The following is an 11,128-nucleotide window of genomic DNA, read 5'->3' on the forward strand; positions in this document are numbered from 1 at the left end:
TAACTATTCCTAACTGGTTAATTTTTAATTAACCCTTACTACTCGTTCAATAACGTGTGATAATTGAGAAACGCTTCCAGAAGAACTTAATTAATAAAGGAATTTCAAGTCTATTCCTAACTGGTTAATTTTTAATTAACCCTAACTACTCATTCAATAACCTTGTAACACAGAATTAATACTGGTACCTATCACAATAAAGACAATAACCTACAGTTTACCTAGGTCCTCTAGGGTGACTGGTTAAGCCTTATATATATTAGAACAGTGAGCCTACAGTTTACTGCGTCAGATTACCGGCAGCACCATCTAAATAATATTGGTATAATACAGTATTAAAATATTTAAAGTCACATCAATCACATCAAGGTTATACACAGAGCAGAAAATATATATTTACCAAAGTCCCGTCTGAACTAATATAGATCGTTCAGTGGACGACGACCGTTCCCCAGGATACTTCCAAATGTCTCTCCTCCATATATCTAAAATCCTAGCTATTTATTCAAAACTCTCAGAGACAGCGAATATCGCCTGGGGGTACAACGCGGTACCTCACCTATCATCTGATATTTCCACCTCTCCCAGAGTCGGTATATTTTCTTAGATCGTCAGACTGGCTGTCGCCAGTTCGCCAGAAATCACGGTTGTAAAAACCGCACTCGAGGAGGTATTACGTAACTACTGGGATCCGCATCTGGGGTGGGTGTGTATTAGACGACCGTCGCGCAAAGGTATCACGTAACAAGTTGCCCATCTGGGCTTAAGTGCAATTTGGAACTGCACACGGCCCTCTAAAACAATTAATATCGCCACAGGCGAAAACAAATTAAGAGCATGTACCGTCACAGTTCTTATAAATAGTTGGGCTTATATCCAAGGACGCTGTCATGGGCACACAACTCATCTCCATATGCTGTTTGAGCCGTTAAAGTTCGCTATGGGTAGGTGTCAGTTCCAAGGTGCGAACCCAATATCTACCAGCCTTAAGGCTGTTGATTTAACCACTACTGAGGATGGTCAACATTTCATTAAACCTCCAGCAATCACTACCAACAATTGGCCAGTACAGTTTACAACATCTTACGGAAGAAAATGAAGGTTCCAAGTATCAAAAAAGGAAAGAAAAGAACAGAACAGAATGGAATAGCAACAGAAAAAAGAAGATGAATGGAAAGTTGTGTTGGGGGGGGGGGGGGGGGGGTGTTCAGAGGAGAAATTAAATAATAGAGATCTGTTCTTACTACTGGGTGTTTCAGTCGATGTTCTTACTACTGGGTGTTTCAGTCGATGTTCTTACTACTGGGTGTTTCAATCGAATGTATCTGATTATTGCTTTTCATTTCAGCTTATTTTCGTGCTTATATCCAATTAAGGACCAAGCACTCTGTCCTGGGCACACACCTCAGCTATCTGGGCTGCCTGTCCAGGACAGTGGGTTAGTTGTTAATTGTTAGTGGTTGGTGAGAGAGAAGAGGGTGTAGTGGCCTTACACCTACCCATTGAGTCGTTAAAACTCGCTCTGAGTGGGAGCCGGTATCGGGCTACGAACCCTGTACCTACCAGCCGATAGCTTAAACACGACGCCACCGAGGCCAGTACATAAAAAGGGTCGCAATATAAAGGTGGTGTGTGTGTGTGTGTGTGTGTGTGTGTGTGTGTGTGTGTGTGTCGGGGGGGTGGGTGGGTGGGGGGTAAGCAGAGGAGAGATTAAAAAAGAATGTATTCTTATTAATGGGTGTTTCACTCGATTTTATCTGATTGTAGCTTTTATACAAGAAAAAACCCGCAAAATAAAAGACTTGGCCATTTTGTTTTTAAACAAACCACACTGAAAAAAACACTGAAAAGCGTTTTCGGGTCATTACTTTTCACAGATTACTTGGAGACCAAACATCGAAGATCACTAGATTGAAGAAAATCTGATATTTTAGTTAATAATTCAATGACAATGAATGCGGTAATTTGATCGTTAATATAAAACTCCAGTAATACGATACGCCGCGTTTGACATTTCACGGGAAATTAAATCCATATTATGGGAAATATTTCAACCATTGACCCATATATATAATTGATGATTATATGGAGATCGTTGTTGCGTGAAGTCTTTCCCGCGATTTGGTTTACCCATTCCTATTAAAGAGCGCAATCTCACTTAGGAGAGGAATGCTTATGTAACGATACCCCAATCAAGATTACAGCGAAGGCATTCCACGACAGAGGCGGTTCTAAGGGGAGTGACAATCGTTTTTAATATGGTATTAATGTGGTAATATCATAAATGGTTCCTCATAATTTAGAAAGAAAGAAATGTTTGAATTAAAGACGCACTCAACACATTTTATTTACGGTTATATGGCGTCAGACATGATTAAGGACCACACATATATTGAGAGACAAAACCCGCTGTCGCCACCTCATGGGCTACTCTTTTTGATTAGCAGCAAGGGATCTTTTATATGCACCATCCTACAGATAGTGAGTACATACCACGGCCTTTGATATACCAGTCTTGGTGCACTGGCTGGAACGAGAAATAGCCTAATGGGCCAACCGACGGGGATCGATCCCAGACCGACCGCGCATCGAGCGAGCGCTTTAGCACTGGGCTACGTCTCGCCGCCCCCCCCCCCATAATTTAAGTTAGGGAAGCAATTAATTACCCTCCTCAGATGTAATTTTTTCAATCTAATTAAAATTAGCTCCACTATTACATGTGGATCTAAAGACAGCCAGTTGGAGCTCATGTCCACCAATCAAAACCTTACTTGCAGAATCCTGCCAGTGATTTAAAACTAACAACACTGCGTAGTCCCCAATGTCCAGGTAACATTTCGTCTGTAAATAATAATTTAAATATTGACCAATCACACTTCGCCTTTTATAACGCTATTTGGGAGCATACAAATTCTAAAAATATCGGGCGAGTCTATTTTAGTGGCCGCAGTACAGCGAACCATACCAATACGTACGGGGTGGGTTATCAGTCTTCAATTTTACATTAAAAATTATTTATTTATTTATAAAATTTAAAAAAACTAAATCAGTCTTCAGTTTTACATTACAAATTATTTATTTTATAAAATAAAACATGTTTTAGGGCATTCGTAATTCACACGAAACATGTCGTATACCCTCAGGATAATTCGGAATGTTTTCAAATTATTTTTAAATCACTGGCATGATTCTGCAAGTAAGGTTTTGATTGGTGGACATGAGCTCCAACTGGCTGTCTTTAGATCCACATGTAATAGTGGAGCTAATTTTAATTAGATTGTAATTTTTTTTCACGTCAGTGTCTGCTTTTATCCACACATAACAGTTATCTTGTTTCAGTTACAATGTCCTATCATGTAGGCTATTCGGTTGCATTTTGTTTTTATGTATTGCGGGTGTTTTCAATGTATATTTCGAAATGCAGCGATCAGTTACAGGTGCAGGGTCAGGGGTGATTCCTGCTGTTGAGAAATGACATGTCGATGTGAGAGACAGGGGGCGCTGGAAGAACGCCAAGACCCACGTGTTTATTTGTTTAGATACGAATCGGTCCTGGCAGACGAATCCACGTGAAACCCAGTAATAGGAGCAAGGGTCGCTTTTCATCTCTTCCCTTTCGCAGACAGTCGTGACACTGCGATTTATTTGCCTGCACGTCACACTGATTTGATTTTTTTTGTAACACTTTGACATAAATAATGTACAGAGCACGCAACTGGCTTATCGACGGGACAGTCCCGATATATCTTGTGTCGCCCCTTTAACGAAATTAAGATAGAGTTGATAATTTCGTCACGAAACCATTTTAATAACCGACTCTTGTAAACAAGCGAATGGTATAATTTTAATACTGTGGTAAGAACACGTTTTGTCGTGTCAACCGGGTTTTGAGAACACCAGTTTTCCTACAGACGGCACAATGAAGATGGGCTTATTTGGTTTCATGTCGCTGGTAAAATTATACGCAACCACGTGCGCGTAACGAGTAACTTTGCTAGTTATTTTAAATCAATGATTTTTTTCTTCTTCTTTTTTGTGTTTTGTTATGTTTTTCGTGGGGGGGTTTTCGTAGGATTTTTTTTTTCGATAAAGTAGGCGACGAGACTTGCATCAAGATATTGCAGTCGCATGCGCGGGGAATTTGAGCAGGAAATGTCTAGACTAGCCAAGTGTCTAGGAGGGTTCGGGTTATGCTTCCTTGAAAAACATTATTTTGTAAAAACAAAATTCGCTTGGAGCGGGAGTGGGGTTGGGTGAGATCGATCCCGAAATCCCCCACCCCCTGCATACGCGCCTGTGTTATTGTAAGGCACGTGTTTTATTTTGTTTTAGAATACGTGTTAGTCTACGCGTTAACGCAAACTATCATTAGCATAAATAATGCACAGGGTTATATCGTATCAGATGGCCATTAAAGGGATAGTGTGTAATTTGGTGTTACATTAGCAACATTTCAGCAACTTGGTTTGTAGAAGATGTTAAAAGTCGGACCGCATATAATGACATTGTTATACACCTTTTAAATCACCGAGATTTATCTCATTTTACGTCGATAATTACACATTTTGTCCTCCAATTTAAACATCATTTGCTGATCTTCACCGGAGAGGTAATTAAATTATCCCCGCTGAATCAGCACCTTCCCGCTCCCACTAGGCGTAACACATTTGTCTTCCGGTTGTCATTTCTAATTATTGGGTAGATTTTTTGTTCGAGCTGTTTGAATAGAGACTGCTTCTTGTAAACACGTTTGCACTTGGTCCGGATATGAGGTTTGTGTAATAGGTTTATGGCACACTTCTGCGATTACCGCCAAACAACAAGGAAACAAACCAAGCAGGCGTGATCGATTGACACGTGGCCGCGCAGACGAGATCCTTTTTGGCGCGAAACGTATTGGCTTATTAGGTGGTGTGATAAAACTTAATTCTCTATTTAAAATGACATAAACCAAAAGCAAGCAGAAAACTGACACACTGATTGGTGTATCATACGCGCTGAACAGCGCATTTATATTACAGGCACCGATCCAGGAATTTTCGTAGAGTTTCGTAATCACGAAACATTATATATTATGTTTTCCGTGGCACCCATTTAAACGTACGAGACAGGGGGCGGAGGTGTATGTGTGTGTGTGTGTGTGGGGGGGGGGGGGGGGGGCTCCTGTGTTGGAGCACTTTTTTTTAATTCGGGCAACATCGATAGAGATATCCGGACAACATGAGCTGGCCTGAAACCTTTTTACCTTGTTTTTCCATCATTCTACTCAAAATACTAGTTGTATGTACACATGCGTACAGTGATTCCTTTGGCAATTGTCATCCAGATTCGGGTATATTTGTTTAAAATCGCCCCCTCCCCCACCATGGGCGTATGGGGACTCTTTGATTTAGGGGGGGATGGAGGGGTTGATTTGCCCGAAATTTTACCCAGATAAAAACTGCTCGAATTTTCCCCACTGTTTTGCCCGAATTTGGGGGGGGGCAATTACCTCCCTGCTCCCCCCCCACCCCGGGTCGTACGCCCATGCCCCCACACACAAATGGGATCCCGTAATTCTATGGCGGCACATCACACCTTGACCAGGGGTTTGTCCGCGTAGATCCGCGCCTGCCATTTATGTTTTCTTTTAAGGGAGACATAAATGCATGTGTCTCGTCTGCGTGTCCGAACGTACGTCTGTGTGTAATAAATAAGAACCGGTGATAGTACTGTGCTGTTTATTGAACCCATGTAAAACTCAAGTAGACCAATCACTGGCCCACTCCCTATCGTTCTACACTTCCCCATCATCATACCCCCCCCCCCCCCCCCCGTCCCCTCTTTTTGTGTCAATGTTTCTCTGTTTCTGTCTGCCATTTTCCCTCACACCTCTCTCCCCCCCTCTCGCCCCCCCTCTCTCTCTCTCTCTCTCTCTCTCTCTCTCTCTCTCTCTCTCTCTCTCTCTCTCTCTCTACTTTTCTATCTATCTATCTATCTATCTATCTATCTATCACCTAGATACCTACCTATCTATATTTCTCTCTCTCTCATCTCTATCTCATCCACCTCCTCCCTCTCCATTTTCTCTGTCTCTCTCTGTTGTCTCTCTGTCTCTCTCTCTCTCTCTCTGTATCCATCATCTCTCCATCTCCATCCATAAGGCTCTCTCTCTCTCTCTCTCTCTGTATCCATCCATCCATCCATCCATACACCCATCCATATGGCTCTCCTCTCTCTCTCTCTCTCTGTATCCATCCACCATCCTCCCATATGGCTCTCTCCTCTCTCACTCTCTCCTCTCTGTTCCATCCATTCCATCCATCCCCATATGGTGACCTCTCCCTCTCTCCTCTCTCCTCTCTCGCTCCGGCACGGCATCTCCTCTCTCTCCGGCCCGGGGCTCTCTCTCTCTCTCCTCCTCTCTGAGGGGCCCGATCTCTCGCTCTCCTCTCGATCTGCTCTGTGTGTTTGACAACAGTATCCTGCGATACGTCTAGCATTCTCCTTTTCGGCAATGTACTCTATTGGTGTCATTAAACAAATAAAACTTTAAAGGGACATTCCTCTGCGGGGTGCAATATCGGCTGGCGCGTCCGTTTGCTGTAAGATATTTCTGATTAATAAAATTATTTATACGACGATTAAAAGCTTCCCGAAATTAAATATATTTTTCTTGTTTAGTCTCGCCATCGGGGGAGACTCTCTGTTCTTCCTCAGCAAAATTCTACCGCTGTGTCGTCTGTATATTCTCCGCCTGCGTACAGGGCTGTGCACAGTCCCCTCTGGTCGTCTTAATAATCGTCTGTAACGGATGTAGCGCAAACTATGATTTTGTCTTCTCCGCCAAATGAATTCCTCGTTCGTACGTCTCGGAGACTCGATGGCCGATGCCTCGGGGAGTAAAACGTATCATCCGCTCGGGCAATTTCTTACCATCCCAATCCATCCATATGGCTCTCTCTCTCTCTCTCCTCTCTCTCTCTCTCTCTCTCTCTCCTCTCTCTCTCTGCTCTCTCTCTCCTCGCTCCTGTGTGTTTGCAAATAGCCTGCGATACGTTATATTTCTATGGAAATAACATGACGATATTGAGTAATAAAATATGTAGTACAAATATTATATTTTCTAAAACGATTCAAAAAATTGTCCCTAGCGTGTTAATTCCGTATATAAAAAAATCTAAAATGAAATTGAACCTAGTACAAACTATTACACGATCACAAACCCCTAATATTTCTACAGAAAAATATTTTGATATGTTATAAAATCCGTTACAATCGTTCTCTGTTAAAACCAATCTCTCTCTCCCTCACCTCCTCTCTCTCTGTCCTCCTCCTCGATCCCCTCCTCCTCCCCCTCTAATCCCGTATCTCTCTCATCCTGTCGCAAAACTCCATGCGGTCGTCCGGCCGCGTCCTCCGCCTCTAACGGCCAGTCGTTTTCCGTCCTTGGGCTGATGCTCCTTATCGTGTGCTGCCCGACTCTCTCCTCTCTCTCTCCGCTCTCTCCTCTCTCGTCCCGGCTCTCTCTCTCTCTCTCTCTCTCTCTCTCTCTCTCTCGGTCGTCTCTCTCTCTCTCTCCCATCTCTCTCTCTCTCTCTCGTAAAGATAAAACAAACAAACAAACAAAACAAATTATTAAATATTTTAACACATCAGTTATCAAAAATATAAAGCTGGGTGTTTAAAAAAAAATATTCAGATTTATACATATTGGGATATTGTATTATAAGTTCTTGACTACTCAAAAGTTCACGACTCGAGATGTGACATTTCGTTGTCATTTTGAAGGTTTAATCGAAGGTTCTAGAAAACAGCTGAAACAGATTTTTGAGGTATTCGATTTCAAGAACAAGCTTTGTACTTTTTCCCCAGTATGCACATACCAGCTACTTTACATTTCAAATAACATCTGGAAATCAATGTTCTTTGACATAACAAAACAACCCTGAAAACCGTAATAGAGAATTAGTTAGAAAAAACTAGGGAGGGAAATCCTAACTTTCTTAAATCAGAATTGATTATTTATATAAAATGTATTAGTTGGGGTACTCTTCAAAAATGAAATACAGGCAAACTACGAAAGAGTATTAGTGCCAATCCGTACTAAAACAAAACCCACCAACACCTAGTTTCATATCTCGAGATCTCCACTTGTTATGTCGAGATCTCGAGATAACAAGTCGAGATCTCGAGATAACAAGTCGAGATCTCGAGATAAAAAACTAAATTTTTTTTAGTACGGATTGGCACTAATACTTTTTCATTGCAGATGCATGAATCTCAATAAAGTCTGTACACTGGCTTAGACTACAGTATTTAGTTTCGTAATCCGGTGCGTTATCGGTTATCCTAATGTCTATATACGCCTTGATGTGACAATTTCTGACGCACTAGCAAAGAAAGAAAGAAGTGTTTTATTTAACGACGCACTCAACACATTTTATTTACGGTTATATGGCGTCAGACATATGGTTAAGAACCACACAGATTTTGAGAGGAAACCCGCTGTCGCCATTACATGGGCTACTCTTCCGATTAGCAGCAAGGGATCTTTTATTTGCGCTTCCCACAGGCAGGATAGCACAAGAATAGACTTGAAAATTATTATAATAATAAAAAGTTAATATGCCAAAAATAAAATAATTGACTACTCGGTCGAATATTGATATAATTTGGAGTATTTTAGGAGGACAGTCGAGAAAGATGAGGGGATCGGACTATTTAATAATATTTTTTCAAAAAAAGTAATTTCGACATAAAAGTTTGAACGAAGGTCTAAAAGTTTAAAAGTCCGATCTATATGTCCACGTGAGAGGCCTCGTTAAGGGCCATTAAGGTTTCACAGCTTGTAGGTGACGGTCATTAGACGTTGAAGGTGTAGTGCTGTGCTGAAATACAGTTCTTGAGAAGCCGGATCCGTCTGAACGAGAGAGTATCAGACTAGGGTATAGTCCAGTCGTCATGGGTTGGTGTAGTGGTGCGGACTGGCCCGGCTCCGGAGGATACGAGATGGTGTCAATATAAAACAAATTAAAGTCTAGAAAAAAAGTAGCAGGGGCCGACCCCTCTTCCTATTTCTTCTTAGAGCGGGGCGTCAATCTTCCATTGCAGTTTTTAGGTGTTTAAGCATTGTAATCTCGTTCCAGCCAGTGCACCAAAACTTGATAAAGGCCGTGCTATGTGCTTTTCTTTAAAAGATCCTTGCTGCATTAGGAAAAAATGTAGCGGGTTTCCTCTGATGACTACGAGTCAGAATTACCACATGTTTGACATCAATAGCCGAGGGGACGGGACGAAGCCCAGTGGTAAAGCGTTCGCTTGATGCGCGGTCGGTCTAGGATCGATCCCCGTCGGTAGACCCATTGGGCTATTTCTCGTTCCAGCCAGTGCTCCACAACTGGTGTAGCTAAGGCCGTGGTATGTGCTATCCTGTCTGTGGGATGGTGCATATAAAATATCCTTTGCTGCTAATCAAAAAGAGTAGCCCATGAAGTGGCGACAGCGGGTTTCCTCTCTCAATATCTGTGTGGTCCTTAACCATATGTCCGACTCCATATAACTGTAAATAAAATGTGTTGAATGCGTCGTTAAATAAACCATTTCCTTCCTTCCTTACAATAGCCGATGATTACTTAATCAATATGCTCCAGTGGTGTCGTTAAACAAAACAAACTCTTTAAGCATTGTAGATGTATGTAGCTACACGCGTGTAAGAGATACACAGGCTTTGTAATTTCAACACAAAATGTCTGCTTCCAATGATAAAAAAGGCTCTAACAGTAAAACAGAAAGGAAAACACATAGCACGGCCTTTGTCAAGTTGCGGTGCACTGGTTTGGAACGAGATTACATTGCTTAAACACCTGTGTTTAACAAAGCGGGTTCGTAAATTGTTTGAAGGGGCTTTTATATTTGTTAAAAAGTTATTGGTTTAAAATTGCCCTAGGTAGCATTTTAAAAGTTACTGTAGGTAACAAATTCTGAAATAATTGCAATTGACGAATTGTGAACAAATTTACTATTTTAATCAAGAAACTAACTTACCATGAACTGGTACTAGTACTGTTGAATGGAGACCATTAACTTTTACCTGCTCTAACAAACAACACATTGGACGTTGGGAAGTGTGATCATTCACGGATTTATCCAGGTATTCAGTTTTTTCGAACATAAGCCCGTTCCCAAATGAAAGTGGCACAGAAAATTCCCAATTTCTGTACTGAAAATTCCCAGTATAATATATATATGTGTAATTATGTCTGTTGTAATACATTCATTTAACAGTTTTGTACGGCATCATTCAGTGGCCTGAAAACATACCCCAAATTTGCCCAATCCCATCAGACATAGGACCATGGCAAAATGTTGCATAAATTCCTGCCATTGATTTCATTAACCATACAGATCTGTATTTTCTTGTTTCCTGTAGTAAGCATACCAAGTCTTGTCTAGACATTGTAGAGTTAGCGACACTTCAATGAATCTGTCAATGCGTGTGACAAAAGGCAAGTGAAGTCATTGTGGAAGTTATATTGTATCGTGCTGCAGTCTTTGTAGTAACAATGCCATGATGGCCATCCCTGTTCGTTAATTCTCCGAGTTCGTGATTTTTACTTCCTGTCTTGGAGACATGCGCTGACTCGGGTCAAACTTATCACATGACGAACCTGCTTCATGTCACTTTGCTCTCATTAGTTAAGCTTATTTTGTTTTTGTTTAACAATCAACATTTCTATACCTTTCTGACAAATAGTATTCAGTTTGTTTGTGTTTGACGATACCACTAGAGCACTTTGATTTATTAAATATCGGCCTTTATATGTTGAACATAGTAGTATTTGATAATTCTGATAAAAAAAGAAAGAAGTGTTTTATTTAACGACGCACTCAACACATTTTATTTACGGTTATATGGCGTCAGACATATGGTTAAAGACCACACAGATGTTTTTAGAGGAAACCCGCTGTCGCCACATAGGCTACTCGTTTACGACAGGCAGCAAGGGATCTTTTATTTGCGCTTCCCACAGGCAGGATAGCACAAACCATGGCCTTTGTTGAACCAGTTATGGATCACTGGTCGGTGCAAGTGGTTTACACCTACCCAATGAGCCTTGCGGAGCACTCACTCAGGGTTTGGAGTCAG

The sequence above is a fragment of the Gigantopelta aegis genome, chromosome 4, assembly GCF_016097555.1.
Source record: "Gigantopelta aegis isolate Gae_Host chromosome 4, Gae_host_genome, whole genome shotgun sequence".
In the NCBI taxonomy this organism is placed as follows: Eukaryota; Metazoa; Mollusca; class Gastropoda; order Neomphalida; family Peltospiridae; genus Gigantopelta; species Gigantopelta aegis.